Consider the following 16,300-nt stretch of genomic DNA (forward strand, 5'->3'; position numbering starts at 1 on the left):
TGAACAGAACAAGACTCTTCATCAAAAGCCTTCTGGATTACTCATGCCTCTTCCAGTACCTGAGCGTCCATGGTCAAATATTTCAATGGATTTTATTGTAGATCTTCCGCCCTCCAGAGGTATGACTACCATTTTGGTCATAGTAGACCGATTTTCAAAACAGGCCCATTTTGTTCCCCTCGAGGGTCTTCACTCCTCTCACACCCTGGCAGATATTTTTTTTACCAAAGAAGTGTTTTGTATCCACGGGATCCCTACGTCCATAGTTTCTGACCGAGGATCGCAATTCATATCAAGGTTTTGGTGTGCTTTCTCCAAGAGGCTTGGTATGGCCTTATCCTTCTCTTCAGGCTATCATACCCAAACTAATGGGCAAACTGAGAGACTTAATCAAAGCATTGAACAGTATCTACAATGCTTTATTTCTGATACCCAAGATAATTGGGTTGATCTGTTACCATGGGCGGAATTTGCTTCCAATTCTCTCCGTAATTAATCTACGCAAGAATCTCCGTTTTTCGTGAATTACGGCTTTCATCCAAGTCGGCTTCCAATCTCCAACACTCCCTCAGGAGTGCCAGCAGCCGATGAACGGGTAACCACGCTACAGAACTCATCGATCAAGATCCAATCCGCACTCCTTAGGGCAGCTCAGAGGTTCAAATCTCAAGCAGATCGTCGTCGTCAACAGGCTCCCAATTACAAGCCAGGGGACCGAGTCTGGCTTTCAGCAAAGAATATAAGACTGAAGACTCCTACCCCGAAATTGGCGCCTAGGTTATTGGGGCCTTTCTTGATTCAGGAACAAATCGATCCTGTCACGTTCCGCTTACAGTTGCCGTCATCCATGAACATTCCCAATGCGTTCCATGTATCCCTGCTCAAGCCTTTCGTTCAGAGCAATCGCTTCCCTGCAAAAGCCCGTAAACCCAACCCTGTTACGGTCCAAGGACACTCTGAATTCGAGGTACAGTCCATTGTGGATTCCCGTATATCCAGGGGAAAAGTACAGTTCCTTGTACATTGGAAGGGCTATGGTCCAGAAGAGCGTTCCTGGATATCAAGGGAAGACATTCATGCTCCAGCTCTACTCAATCGCTTCCACAAGAAATTTCCACATTAGCCTTGGATGGATCGTCCTGAGGTCGATCCTGAAGGGGTGGGGGGTACTGTAAGGAATCGGGGGCCACGTCCCTTGCGGCGTGACACCTCCTTACCCACTACTAGTACTGCAGCGGCTGCTGCCCCTGCCCCCCGTCGCTACCCATGCCGCCGCCCAGTGCATACCTTGAACTCTGCCGCTGCCATCTTGGATTCTTGCACTGGTGTTACAGACTCTCAGCTGTGCTCTACTACTTCCTGGTCTCTCAGCCACTCACGAGCAGCTCCTCGACACGCCTCCGCCATGCCCCTCGACCGGATTGGTCACTGTCGCTTTAAATATCCTGGTTTGCCTTCACTTCCTTGCTCTGCCTAGCTCCTTGCTACCTGTGTTGCCTGGAACCTGTGCCGTGCTCTCTTGTGTTTATTTCTTACAGCTACTGACCCGGCTCGTCTGAATACCCCCTCTGGCTCCTGAACTCGGCTTTCCTACAGACCACTCTAACCTCTAAGACCCTCAGACTCTGCTACGGATTTTGACTACGGAACTTTCTATGTCCTCGGCAAGTACTTGACCATTCTTTATCTACATCCAGGCCTGGCTACGCTACTACGCCACATCCCGGACACGCCCCCTCTGCTGTCGGTGCGTATACTCTACATCCCACCTCAGTACAGGGGACTGGTCTGGTCTGCGGGCTGCACAGCGTGACAATTAGGTATGATCTATCAAGATTGTTATCATTGTTTAATAATATACGGCAAACGGGGCAGTGTCCCCTCTCTACCCCCTTCTCTCCTGTCCCCTCCCTCCTCCCTTCTCTCCTTTCCCCTCTCTCCCCCCTTCTCTTCTCCCCCCATCCTCCACCACTCCGTTTGCCCCCCCCCACACCAGCACTCCGTTTGCCCCCCCCCCCCCCCGTTCACATCTCTCTGTTTTACCCCTCCCTTCAGGGGGTGCAGGGGGTGATGTGAGGTGCAAGGGGGTGATGTGAGGTGCAGGGGTGTGATGTGAGATGCAGGGGGGAGAGGGAGGTGAGGTGCAGGGGGGTGGGGGTATTGTGTGTTATGTGGAGGGGGAGTATTGTGTATGGATGAGGGTGTGAGATAGAGGGTGAGTCTCGCAAAGGTTGATGATGAGGGGTGCAGGGGGAGATATATGAAGATGATGAGTGCTGGGGGAGATATGAGGATGATTGGGTGCTGGGGCAGATATGAGGATGATGAGGGGTGCTGGGAGAGATTGATGGGGGGTGCTGGAGGAGATATGAGGATGATGATGATGATGAGAGGTGCTGGGTGAGATATGATGATGATGATGATTTTACCCGTGCGGCCCGAATCTGTTTTCCTTGGAGCAGTTCGTCCCTTCTCGCTTTACAAGTTGTGCAGGCCTGGTCAAGGACAACACCAAGATTCCACACATGGACAGAGTTTAGCAAATGGGAGCTCCTAAGCTTAGGTGTTCTGACTCAGCTGCAGTCTTGTTGTCTTCCAACGGTGAGAATCAACCACAAGCACTTCTGTCTTATCAGGATTCAAACTCAACCAACTAGCACTCATCCACTCTAGGAGCTCAGGTAAACATCTATTGATGACTGATAATGGGTCCTTAGTAACTGGTGGAAAGGACAGTATTGTTAGTGTGTTATTCAGGTTTGGCTGGAATGGCCTAAGGAAGCAGGGAAATGAAGTAGTAGCAATGCCGATTGCCTTGCGCTAACTTTTGGACATTACGGTGATGCGTTCCCATTCGCCCTGTTGGTCATTGGCTGGCATGATATGTTTTGGTTCAACAGTATGTTTAAACAGTTTCAGTAATGGAAATGTTTGCTGGCAAATTTGTGTGATGTTAATAAATCCTGTGGCCATTTTACATCCAAACTGGTGTTAGTGTGTTATTTGGATTTAGGTGGAATGGCCTATGAAAGCAGGAAAATGGAGGAATCTGGAAGTCATGCTCTCTCTTGCTTTAAACCTTTCCCCTCACTGCCACTCACTGTGCCTTACCTGTGGAACTCACTCAGACTATCCCCATCTGTTAGTCAAACCTAAAGAAACACCTGTATGAAGCATTTCTAAAGCCTGGACGTATTGCTACTGTCACAAACCCACGGTCGCTCCTACCACCCATTGTGGCCAAGCGCTGCCATCTACAGCACTTATTCCCTCACCTGCTGTCTCTGTAAGTCTCCCATCATACTACTTAGATTGTAAGCTCTCCGGAGCAGAGATTTCCCTTCCTATTGTCTGATTTTAATGTTTGTTTCACTTATTGTATTATGATTCCTTATATTGTATGGTCTCTTTTGTAAAGCTCTGCGTACACTGTTTGCGCCAAATAAAAAAGACATACGTTGTCATGAAACAAGTCACAACAGAAAAAATGTATATATGTCTTGTAGTGCAATTAATTAATTAAAAAAACACGTTAAAGAACAAGGGAACAAATTATTGAACGTAAATCAGAAGGGTTCTGGTCTGCAATTAAATATTCATACAGTCCAAGAGAGTGCACTAATCCAGGAGGGTTCAACTCAATCAGTCCCTGCTTCAGCACAGGTGACTCTGCTTGAGCCACCTGTGCTGAAGCTGGGAGATATCCTGGAAACCTGACCTGTTGGGGGCATGAGGGCTGGAGTTGAGCACCCGTGTTCTAATCTACAGCAGTACTAGACATACAGGACAGACCGAACAGAGACTTACAACATACAACACACTATAAATAACATAAACAAAGAAGAAAAGGAGGCGAGAGATAGCTGCCATGCTTTTTATTGGGGCCTACTTGTGAGTGAGATTCTTGTATTATACCAATATATTTTATTTTTCATATTACACTATTGGTCTCCCTTTTTGCTTCCCTCTTATCTCCCCATTTTTGTTTATATGTTGTTTGTAGTGTGGTATGTTTGTCCTGGAACCAGATTGCATGTTTTCTCTGTTCTGAAGCTACCCAGCACTCCTGGTGTAAATTGCAACATTGTTGCTTTCCCTTGAGGCATCTCAGCTTGTTGCCTTGGCAACCCCCTCTGCTGAAATCTGAGATGGTTTGGCTATCCTCCCCTGCTAGTGGTTTACCCCATTTCTTGTTCCTGCTTGGGCAGGTAAGCATGTCTTTCTTTTGGAACCAGCAGCCTTCAGGAGCAGTCAGTGGTCCCATCTCCTGGAAAAGCTATCATAATTTACCTCTCCCTCACTTTTGCCACCTGCCCAGTTCCCCCCCCCCCTTTTTGTTATTGTTCCTTTTTACAATAAAAGCACAAAAGAAAGAAGGACTCTGTGTGCATCTATGGGGGGTGAGTAATCTGCCTGCCTCTACCACTTGCCACAGTGTGCTTGAGTCAGAACAATGTTGTAAGTCTCTGTCTCCCACCTCCACTGGGACCCATTGGCAGGGTGATGATACACACCCTATCACCATAACATAGCTAAGTGCTTACCCTCTGAGTTTAGTTCAGCTGGGAACCTATCCCTCTGGCAGCCATGGAGTGATACTCTAAGACCCTATCACTGAGGAGCCTAGCCATGTAGTCTTGTGGGTAGGACACGCCTGATGGTCATATAAGGGGTCCCTAAAATTGGTAGTGACATTTCCCTATCTGGAAAATAACAAAGGGACTTCTACCCTAGTTACCTACTACAAAACTGTAAATACATATTTACAGGCGAGACCCCCACCTGGGATCTGAGGGGAGAGTTCTTCTCCCATACTATTTATGACATTTCTTCCTACCCTGTCTCTGGGCAGAAAAGGGTGGAGCTTAACCTCTGTTGAGTCACGCTGGACCAGGTGACCCTTCCAGCACATTCTAGAAACAAGGTGTGGCCAGGCCCATGCCTGGTCACATCGCAACGTATTATCTAAGGGCATTAAATCCCTTTTACCCCTTAGATTAAATAGACATCCCACAGGGGTGCTACACTTGTTTGTGCAATGGAAAATTGCCAGCCGAAAAAGTTTGAAACAGGCAGTGACACTAAGAACCAAAATGGACTAAGTCGTGGCATCAGATTAGTAACAGTTTACCTTGGCACCTTTTAGTTAAAAAAAAATACATTAATAAGTATTTATAAATAATAATTTACTAAAACTTTAATTCTTTGAAATGTTTTCTGATTAGGGTCACCAGGCGGCCTATCCAAAAATCCTGGACACAATGGTGAAAGGTGCGACACACTCGAGACACTCACACACACAGAAGCTCGAGACACATAAACTTGAGACACACACTGGAGACGCACACACGCTCGAGACACATACATTGTCGAGACACACACACACCCCTCTCTCTGCTTCATGCTGTTTCCTCCTCTACTTGGCCCCACCCCTAGTCTCCTGGCACCTCCTGATTGGCTGCATTACCAAGTAACAGCCAATCAGGATGGAAGAAGCAGCCTAGACCCCTAGCAACAGCCCATCTCTCACTCTGCTTAGGAAAATCCCGCGGCACCCCTAAGCCGGTCAGGTTGCTATGTCCAGAGAGGTAATACCGGTGTACACATACATGTCCAGAGAGGTAATACCGGTGTACACATACATGTCCAGAGAGGTAACACCGGTGTACACATACATGTCCAGAGAGATAATACCGGTATACACATACATGTCCAGAGAGGTAATACCGGTATACACATACATGTCCAGAGAGGTAATACCCGTATACTCATACATGTCCAGAGAGGTAATACCGGTGTACACATACATGTCCAATATTAGCTCTCATTTTTTACTGGACAGCGTTCAAATACAGGACAGTCCGGTTCAATACTGGACACCTGGCAGCAACCTATTTATGATCTTTGACCTCTTTTGTAATCAGACAGGTTTGTATCTGTTGTATCTACAAGCAAGGTGCGTGTCTACTCTCTTTCATCATCCTTCTGTGTAGACTAATTATGCTCGAATCATTTGCCAAACAGACAGAGGAGACCACAACAGGTATGTCTAGAACACATAGGGTTAAATAAAGTATCCTACATACATTGATAAATCAAGTCCCAGTATTCCGTGCAGATAAAGAGAACTGCTGCCACCCTGTGGTTAATTTGATGTAGGCATTTGATGAAAAATGTACATGGCACCGCGCTACATGGCCCCATGCTAAATGCACTTTCATTAACAAAATTATATGTCACCAGAAATTGGCAGACCTCGCTGCCGGCACATCCTCCGCCCCCCCTCCCGCTGCCGGAACATCTCCCCGCGCTGCCGGCACATCCCCCGCCCCCCCTCCCGCTGCCGGAACATCTCCCCGCGCTGCTGCCGCATCTCCCCTCGCTGCCGACACATCCCAGCCCCCCCTCCCGCTGCCGGAACATCTCCCCGCGCTGCTGCCGCATCTCCCCTCGCTGCCGGCACATCCCCCATCTCCCCTCGCTGCCGGCACATCCCCCGCCCCCCCTCCCGCTGCCGGCACATCCCCCGCCCCCCCTCCCGCTGCCGGAACATCTCCCTGCGCTGCTGCCGCATCTCCCCTCGCTGCCGGCACATCCCCCGCCCCCCCTCCCGCTGCCGGAACATCTCCCCGCGCTGCTGCCGCATCTCCCCTCGCTGCCGGCACATCCCCCGCCCCCCCTCCCGCTGCCGGAACATCTCCCCGCGCTGCTGCCGCATCTCCCCTCGCTGCCGTCACATCCCCCGCCCCCCCTCCCGCTGCCGGAACATCTCCCCGCGCTGCTCCCGCATCTCCCCTCGTTGCCGGCACATAGGTCCTAAATAGTCCTATTCAGATTACTCACCCATGTACTTGCATTGTGACAATCAGGCTACGCTCCCTGGTGTATCCATAGTAGCCCAAGAGCCAACATCTGCACCTTACGGTGAACCGGGGGTAATTTGCTACAGCGAGGTGAGGCAATAGAATAGGTAAATAGTTACCATTAGGACAAGAGGTATAAAAAGGCAGGCCCCTGAAGCACTGCTGGCTGACAGCCAGACCGAGTCACAAGCAGCAGGATAGAGCCGAAATGCATCAACAGTGCCAGGATAGAGCCGAAAGGCATCCTCCGGCACCTGACACTCACCCTTGATGCTGCACACCATTCTTCGGCTAATGATATTCTCCGGTCCGGACTCCACCTAAAGAAATACAAATGACACTATATTAGTGAGGTCATACTTCTTATTTAGGCCACCTGGATGCAATGTGCCCAGCTCCCGAATCCAGCTCCCGGCTTTATGTATAGTCTCCCCTGCGTATGCCAACCCGCATGGACGCTTTAGGCGGTACACCAAGAATTCCGAATTGCAAATAGCATAGTCTTTGATTTAATATTTCTTACCTGTACCTGAGTGAGTAAATGTAGGGCCTTTCTGCACATTCCCACACTGTGCGCATGAGAGGCAGGGAAAGGTACCTCGAATGACTTCCCCTTTAAAGCGTGACCCTATAGATTTTCCAGAACCCAGATCTGCCCTAACCAGGGCATCCCTCAATGTAGGAGCCTTTCTATAGGAGCCTTTCTATAGGCCATGAGCGGTGGAGCTGTGAGTATCTGACCTAGTAATGGGTCGTAATCGATTAGATGCCAGGGTTTCCTGAGGATTCAGCTTGTCCTTGGGCTTGCTGTACTAAATGTTCTTACAAATGGAATCCTTTTGATTTTGGCTTTAGTTTGTTTAGGTGTAAGTAAGGCCTCCCTGTTAACTCTTTCCAGTTCCCCACTAAGTTCTGTCCCAGGATATCCCTGTGCTTTGAACTTATCTGTCATTTGCGATCGGTACCCTTGGTGAAAAGATCAGTCTGAATCTTGTCCTCTTGCTTATACACTTTAGTATCTAAAAAACAAACCATGATATAGAGTGAAACTAATTGTCGGCAAGGATGTGTTAAGATCATCACCTACATCCAACTAACTACACAGGAGTTAGGTGGGCTACAGGTGGAAAGTAGGGTGGTGCAAGGTGGTGCTAGACGCCCCAACTTCACTAGGAATCAACGTCTAGCTTTTGAGAGTCTCAAGATAAATAAATCTATAGTGATAAAGCCTGTGGGGACAAGGGAGGAGCGATTGTAGTCCAAGACAAAAAGATGTATAGAGCAGAGATCCTTGAACAGTTAGCTAATAAGGAGAATTATAGGCTACTGAAGGGCGACCCTACATCTGGGATCAATACCAACATTCAGAATATCTTGGGAGCTACCGAAACACAGGGAATCATATCTAAACATTTACGATTGTATCTTACGGTGGAAGATCCGCTGATCCCCGTGTTTTATACACTCCCTAAGGCCTCGTTCAGGGTGCAGGCTTCGGAGGGAGGGCGTGCTGCCGTGCGTGCTGCCGTGAGAAACAAAGTATTCAATTTGAATACTGGTTGTCAAGGTAGCAACCGCCCTGTCTCCGAAGCCAGGAGTTGAAGCTGACTACAGTTTCAATAAACGAAAATTTCGTTTTTTGGAGCTGCAGCAGCGTCACAGGGACCAAGGCAGCCAATGAAATCATTCTTCAGAATGATTTCATGACTGCAACTTGGATACTTACCCTGCCGTGTGTAACCCCGCCCCCTCCCCAACGCTGAAAAGTCTGCTGGGGGATAAACACATGTCGCCCAGCAAACCGCAGCACTGCCTCCCTCACGCCCTCCCTCCGAGTCCTGCAGCTGACACCCTGAACAAGGCCTAAGATCCGCAAGAGATTGGAAAATCCCCCCTGGGAGGCCTATAGTCGCCTATAGTCGCAGGGACGGCTCTATCTTTGAATCTAGATCTATATTCTTGGCCAAAATGTTTTTGAATTTCGCAACAGCGTGCTTCGTCAGGGGACGCTGTTGCAAAACGCGTAGAGGTCACGTGAGGCTGTTCAGCATGCACACCCATTGGCTGGTGCCAGATCGCCGAGGTGCTGAAGCGGACGGAAGATCAGCTGTTGATCGTGCAGTCCGGACTGTTACAACAACACAGCATTCCCGCTTTTCAATATTCCCGGTCAGTATCTTGGCATCCCACAGTGTGGTTTATCTGTTGTTTTGTTTTTGTGTGTGTTCACAACTGAGTTATTGTTTAATTGTTTGTTCTGTGCTCACGGTAGTTTTTTTTTATTACATCCTTCTGTACTATTTCAGTGGTTGTGCCATTAGTGGTAATTACCCTTACACATATTTTATTAGAGTGTATTTATTTTATGTATCAAAAATATTGTGTTACACTTTCTACTTATAGTTTGTTGTCTCTTTTGAGCCTCATTCACATTATTGGTGATTTTAAATAATCACCTTTTGGGCTGTATAGTTTTATTGTACACAATACCTCTGAACACGCACGGTGTCGCGTATTTCTTTATTAACCCCATGTGCACTGTGTGCATCTCTGTTTTTTTTCGCTCTATGTAAAAAGATTTAAAGAACATTCATTTGCTTGTCAGAATAATTCTTGTAAGGCTCCTACATTCCAATCAACCCTAATTGCAATATAATAAATATGAATATTAGTGAAAATCTTACAAAGCCAACCTGCAGGAGTGAAAGGCCAAAATGGTTACCAGCAGTTACTTTTGGGGGGCTCTTGTGTGTAGGCAGTTCAAGAAAGCCAACAGAAATATTTTGTAGAGAAATACAAGAGAAAAGAATCCCCTATAATGAGAGCACTTCAGACAGTTATTAAATCTTATTATTATACTCAGTTAAAATAAATGATTGATCGCGAATCTAAATGACAGAAAAAAGGTTCGCGATCAATCATTTCATTTTAACCGAGTATAACTCATAATAAAGTTACTGTTTTTAAGTCATAATCACATCACTTTACTCTCAATCGGGTCTGTTGAGGTATATACCCTGGCTATCTATCAAATATATACCACTTGGTCACCTACTAAGATTTAATAACTGAACGAGAAAGTGATACACAGCACTCACTGAACAGCAGAAATAATGCAGGGTGCATAGGACTAAAGAGGACCCAATTCCTCTAATAATAATACATATAAACAACAAATAGCCCAGCACACACTGTCTGTAGAGAATAAAACAAATGAACGGGATAATGCCAAAAGAAAATGTGATTTAATGTGTAACACAAACAACCAATACCAGAACGCATACCCTACATCAAAAACGGTAGAAAGCAATCAACAAAAATAGAATGAGTAAGGGAGGGGGTGGATAATGAGGTACGTGGACAGAAATACAATAAAAGGACAAGACAACACCTAGGTGGGTACAATAGTGGGGAAGCAGCAGGGGGGCAACGTTTCGGAGCCCACCCCTTCGTCAGGCCCGTTCCCCCTCTTTCCAATAGAACAGAGGGGTACTTCCCTGTCCCCCAGACCCACAACAACAACGTCAGGTCCCAATAAAAGACTAAACAACCCCCACACAAATAGTGGATTAAGATACAAATGCACAACCAAGATAATAAGTGTAATGGCAAACAAGAGAAAACCCAAACGGAGCAGGATAAATAGTGTGAGGCAAGAAATGCAAACCACAGACAGTCTAAATGGAGCTCAGCAGTCCTGCTCCTGTCAAGTGCTGGGGACGTCTGTGAAGAACTGCCCATGCCAGAGCTGTGATAAAGGTTGGATGACGTCATCTATCAGCGCTACGATCGCAATCCCAACATGAACATCAGCTGTGGGCTCTGCTTAAGGTCCCGTGACGCCGATCCTCTCTTCAGTAAGTTGCAGAAATCAGCTGTGCTGTGCGCGCGCATGCGCACTATGCGCACAGGGTAAAGTCCATAATATCAACAACGGAGTACTCTGCGCATGCGCAGTGGACTGGAGGGTCATATCACAGGGTTTTAATGGCTGGTTGAAGCTCCAATCGGAGGGTTGATCATCCCCACAGTCCATACAAGCATTTGAGGAGCAGGAATACATCAGAGTGACATCAGCACAGGAGACAGCAGTAGATGGGCAGGCCACACAGACAGCCAGAGCAAGGGGTCACTTGGGATCCCCCCAAATGACAGATTAAAAATTTCCTACAAATAAAATAATAAGCAAAAACAAAGTTAATGTAAGAGATGTGTATATACACATTAAGACAGGATAAACCATGCATAAACAAACCCTAATAAAAACTGAATGTTTCAAATGAATCTGTTCAAGATAATAAATCATAGTAATATGTCATATGTAGATGAGCTGGAAAAGAGTCTCCCGTAGATCTGACAAAGTGCAGTAGATGCACGAAACGCGTCAGAGTTCCTTCCCAAGATGATTTTGTCTTTTTATTGATGTCTTTGCTGTTCATTGTTGTTCATTAAATTTTTGTACTGAAAATCGCCATCCAGCTTCCGTTTTACTTCCTGCTTCCGGAACGCATGAGGCACCTGCTGGCACGCTGTGCACCGCCATCTTTCCCCCTATCCAGGGTGATTTTCTACTACTATACACGTCGGGCTGAGAGCACACCAGGACCAGAAGGACCGCATTTACAAGGGTCGTGAGTAACATGTCTTTGACACTGTTCCTTATCTATATGGTCTAGCTCTAAGGGTTGCTTTTGGAGTTATTATTTAGATAGGGGTCAGGGTCCCTGGTTTATTTAGGTTCCCTGGATCCTCCAACAATGGTGCAATTGAAATGATGATCATGCTATACAGCTATTAAATATTTCTAAGGAGAAGCACATTATTTAACTTTGAGCACTGGCAGAGAAGATTCTTCTCTATCCACCTCTACAAGATTTAATAACTGTCTGGAGTGCTCTCATTATTGGGGATTCTTTTCTCTTGTATGTCTCTATCATTGCCCCTGATAGTAGCACCCACTTGTAGAGCTGTAGCGAGGGCTACCTTTCCTCCCTCCCCTTCCCTATTTTTGCCCCAGTATACTAGAAATATTTAGTATCCTCACATTTCTTGCAGCCTTGCATCACCTGGTTTGTACTTTTTACAGCCCCCATCTTACACATCAGCTGTCAGAGCTAAGTGTACAGCACATCCCCAAAATCAAGTGTCATTTGGTGAGCGATACCTGTACCACTTTCCTGCACAACTTTACCATCTGCAGCGTAGATGATAATATTCCCGTGGAGAATAAATTCCAGTTGGACAGCCCTGGACTAAAGTAAACTCCCAATCTGATAGAAGCAGCATTTCATTTACAGGAGGAGAAAAATACCATTGTTCCCCAAAAATGCATATGTCACACAATATAATGATATTATAGTACACATTCCTTGTCAACAGCTCCTATTGCTTGGAATAGTTAGTTTATGAAGGAGAGAGGTGCCTGGTAGGAATTTTGAAAGACTTCAGGGACCATAGTTTGCGAACCATTGTCCTGATGGAAGCGGAACTAGTGCTCTTCTATTTACAAGGCACAGAGAGTTGCAATATCGCACAGCCATACAGATGGGCTGAACTCACATGACAGGCCTGTCACGGTGACTTATGACAGGCTGTAATTTACACCAAATATATATAATATATAATATATATTTATAACTGGGTTGAACTGGGACGAGACTTAGATATGATAAAATATAATTTATTCCTTGATAAAGGTGAACACAACAGATTATACAAATAACAGGCAAAATATAGACACTTACTTAAAGATGGAAATGATGAAACAGTCACATCTGGACTGGCAGTTCATACAGCAAATCTTCATCATCCCAAGACATTGCATAGCATTTCTCTCAGCAATCAGGTAACAATTCAGATGATATCAGAAGACAAAGACAAAGGGGATAGGGCTTACCACGATTTATATATCTTTTGTAACCCTATCCTTAACATTAAGTACAGGTGATTGGTCTTCAATTACCTCTAGCCACTCATTAACGTGGGAACACATTTTGATACATGCCCCCCTGCTAGCTGGTACATGCGCATTAGAACTCTGGGGTCTCATTTCTGTAGCCCCTCATCTGCATCAGGAATGCCAGCTAGTCTACCAGATTGGATTCCTGGCAGGATATTCTTTGTTGTAAGGTGTTAAATGGGACACTTAAAGACTGCTCTGGTTTGAGTAATCTCCGCCCTCATGTAAACAGTGGAGGTGACAAAATCCTTTGAACCATACTTAAGTCCTAGACATTGGGTCACCTCTCTGGCCATATGCTACCCTGGTATGCAAAGGAATTTCCTCTGGGTTTTATCCCTGCTTTGGGACACAGTATGCAAGATAAAACACAAACATATTAAAATATCTGGTTCTGTTGGGTCCAGCAGGTCCAAACTTCCCAGTTCTCAATGCCGGAACTGGGACACCCTATGGTCTAATTTGCGACTTGCTACGACCTTCGGAACCGGAGTTACACAAATACACCTTAAACCGTTTCCTATTTTAATACAAAAAACTCCGCTGTAAATTAAATCACGGGTTTTCACTAAATCCCCATTGAAAACAACGGGCTCCGCCGCCATAGACTTTCAATGGCAAACCGCCGCCGTTGGCAGCTATGGGAATCCGCCGCCATAGACTTTCAACGGGGCTGCGCCACCGTTGAAGTCAATGGGGGTTTTCCGCCATAGCCGGTCAATGGAGATTGGCCACCATTGGAGTCTATGGGAAAAGTCCCGAACTTTCAAGGGGGTCCATACTCCGTCGGGTTGGTCCAAGAGGGTCAAGGATGGTTCTGCAGCGATGCCGGAGCAGTGACTACAGGTACCCCCAACTCTTATCCTCTGGACCCTCCGGAACCGGAGCTATGGATTCCCAAATTTCAGCTTTTGACACTTAGCCGCTTTCTTGAGCTGTTTCTGCCGCCGCCATTGGAACCTATGGCGCGACCCGCTCTTCTCGGTTCGACCCTTATCGGGGGTCCAGGATTCCGGGACCCGGTTGTGGTCGAGTGGGGGGAGGCCTAGGAACTAGGTGCAAAAATAATTTTATTTGTAAGTGCTCTAGAACTGTTTATTCCCACGCCACTTGTCGTTGAACTTGACTGCTAAGTGATCAAAGCTCTCTTATTGAAAATGTATCCGCTTTGCGGTTTTGCGGTTTGGACGGCAGCCAACTCGTTCCTGGAAAGCTCCTTCGAGGATTCTCCATTGAAGTCAATGGGCCAATTGACTTACAATGGGAAACCGCCGCTCCTCCTCTCGGACGCCATCTGCTGGTCTTCACAGGAAACAGGACCCAAACAGCAAGATTCGCCATTGAAACACATGGAGCCCCAATGGCGGCCTATGGAACCCTGCAAAATGGTGCCTGAAAAGGCGGGAAAATTACACAAAGGGCTATAATCATTAAAGAACTATTAACCCTTGTACTCCCGGATGAATCCTAGTGTGTGTGTGATGCAGACACTGATATAACAATAAAACAGGGGAACAGGGGAATACACATTTTCAGGTTATAACAGGGGTTAAATCACATTTCTGGGCCTCAGCCCAGTTAACCCCTTGTCTCCCTGGTGAGGTTAGAGGGTGGCCAATTGGGGTGTAACCCCTTTAATCCCGGGCCAAATCCTCCCCATCGTCACCTCCCCTGCTCAATGGGTGCCTGGTGCCCCAGCTGCCTCCCCCGGGCACTGGGGTACCACTGGCACCCTTGATGCACTCAATAAGTCCTGAGGGGTTGGCCTGGCAAAATTGTCCTCCGGCATTGTCCAGTACATTGTCCTGGCCACAGTGGATTGTAAAGTCCAGATCCTGCGGAGCAGGGCTCCACCGTGGCCGCCGGGCATTCTCCTTTGCCTCCCTCTGCCCCCACCCAGTGCCTGGGGAACCCAGTCCATGGTGAAGGGGCCCCTTTGCAGACCAGGCTGCACACTGCCCAGAGACTGGCATGTTTCTGCACCTGCAGGAGACCAGCTATCCAGCACAGACCGTCGCTTTCCTGTCAACCAAGTCTGGGAAAGAGCTATGTCACTACCCTGTAGGGACCCTTCCTGCCCTGGCCCTGTGCCCACCTGTAGCTGCTCTGCTATACTCCTGACTCTCCTCCCTGGCTGCCTATCTACCTACAGCCCCTCCTTTGGGAACCCTGGGGAATCTGTCAGAGGGGACACTCCTGCCCAGTCAGAACAAGGGACCTTCTGCCTACCTAGCCCATCCCTAGCTTCTGCCAGCTGCCTAACACCCCACTGACCTCCTATCTCCCCCTGCTCCACGGTGTCTCCCTGCCTAGCCTCCCCTAGGCCCAGCACCTCAGCCTGCTGCTTACCTCCCTGCAGCCCACCTGCACTCCTCTCCCCCCTGGGCAATCCTAACCCAGACCCTGGAGCTACCTGAGTGCACCTACCTCCCTGACCTTGTCTCCCCCTTACCAGGGATGAGCTCAGGGGCACCTCTCCAGAGGCAACCGCCTTAGCTCTTGGCTGGCAGGTATCCCTGGGGTGGCACAAGCCTGCCACTGCCCAGGATACCCCCAGCCAATAGCTAGGCTGCAACAGGGGGTTGCTGATCTGAGAAACCCCCTGAAGCTCTGCCAGGGTAATGGGAAACTCTAGCTGCCATACCTGCTGCTGTCCCTCCCCGGCTACCACTAGCCCTTCTTCTCCCACTGAGAACTGATGCTGGCTACCTACCTGCAGCCTCCCCTCACTCCGCTTCTCCCTAGCTAATCCTACCCTGGATCCTAGGGCTACCTGAGTGAGGACATCTCCCTGACACTGTCTCCCCATTACCGGGGATGAGCTCAGGGTTGCTGGTGCAGATGCACCCACCTTAGCTCCTGGCTGGCAGGTAATCTGGGGGTGGTCTAACTTTGCCACAACCCCTGATCCCTCCAGCCCGTAGCAAGGCTGCAACAGTGGGGCTCTTAACCGAGAGTCCCCTTGCTGCTCCACCAGGGTAATGGGGAAGTCTAGCTGCCCTACAAGCTGCCCTTCCTTCCCCTCCCCTGGTACCCCTATCTCCTGCCACCCCCCAGTCACCCCTAGAGTGAAACAACAGGGTACAGTCATAGGAACAAATAAGTCAGGGTCAGTATGCGACTTGATCTGGCTTACCTCGCTGGTCCCCGCAGAGACCGCCGCCTTCGTTGGTCCCAATTGCAGGGGGACTGGAGTGGCCGCCGCCGGCATCATCTGGGCCGGGAAGCAACGGGTCGCCGCCGTAGCAGCGCCCGGGGTTGGCACAGGGGAAACGATGCAGGACTGGGGTCCCAGGTCTTTGTGGAGAAACACAGCTCCATGCAAACCAGGTAACATAACCCCCTCCCGCAATCCCTGTCCCTCCCCCCACTCAGAAAGGGCTCTGGCACTTTGCCGGAATCGCGGCTCTTCTGCCGCCGCCGCCATGGGCGAGCCCCGGGTAGCTGCAGCAGCAGTACCCGGCTTTGATGCAGGGTC

The 16,300-nt window shown here is 48.2% G+C and overlaps 1 long non-coding RNA gene across 1 annotated transcript in view; it reads left to right on the top strand.

The window, feature by feature from the left end:
• Nucleotides 1-4,243: 4,243 nt before the first annotated feature.
• LOC142491129 (uncharacterized) overlaps nt 4,244-16,300 on the top strand; it is a 38,858-nt gene continuing 26,801 nt past the window's right edge. Inside the window, exons 1-2 of the long non-coding RNA XR_012800294.1 lie at nt 4,244-4,400; nt 5,925-6,043. This is a non-coding gene — a long non-coding RNA (uncharacterized LOC142491129). The remainder of the gene's footprint in view (nt 4,401-5,924; nt 6,044-16,300) is intronic.

This window comes from Ascaphus truei, chromosome 3 (genome assembly GCF_040206685.1).
Source record: "Ascaphus truei isolate aAscTru1 chromosome 3, aAscTru1.hap1, whole genome shotgun sequence".
NCBI lineage: Eukaryota > Metazoa > Chordata > Amphibia > Anura > Ascaphidae > Ascaphus > Ascaphus truei.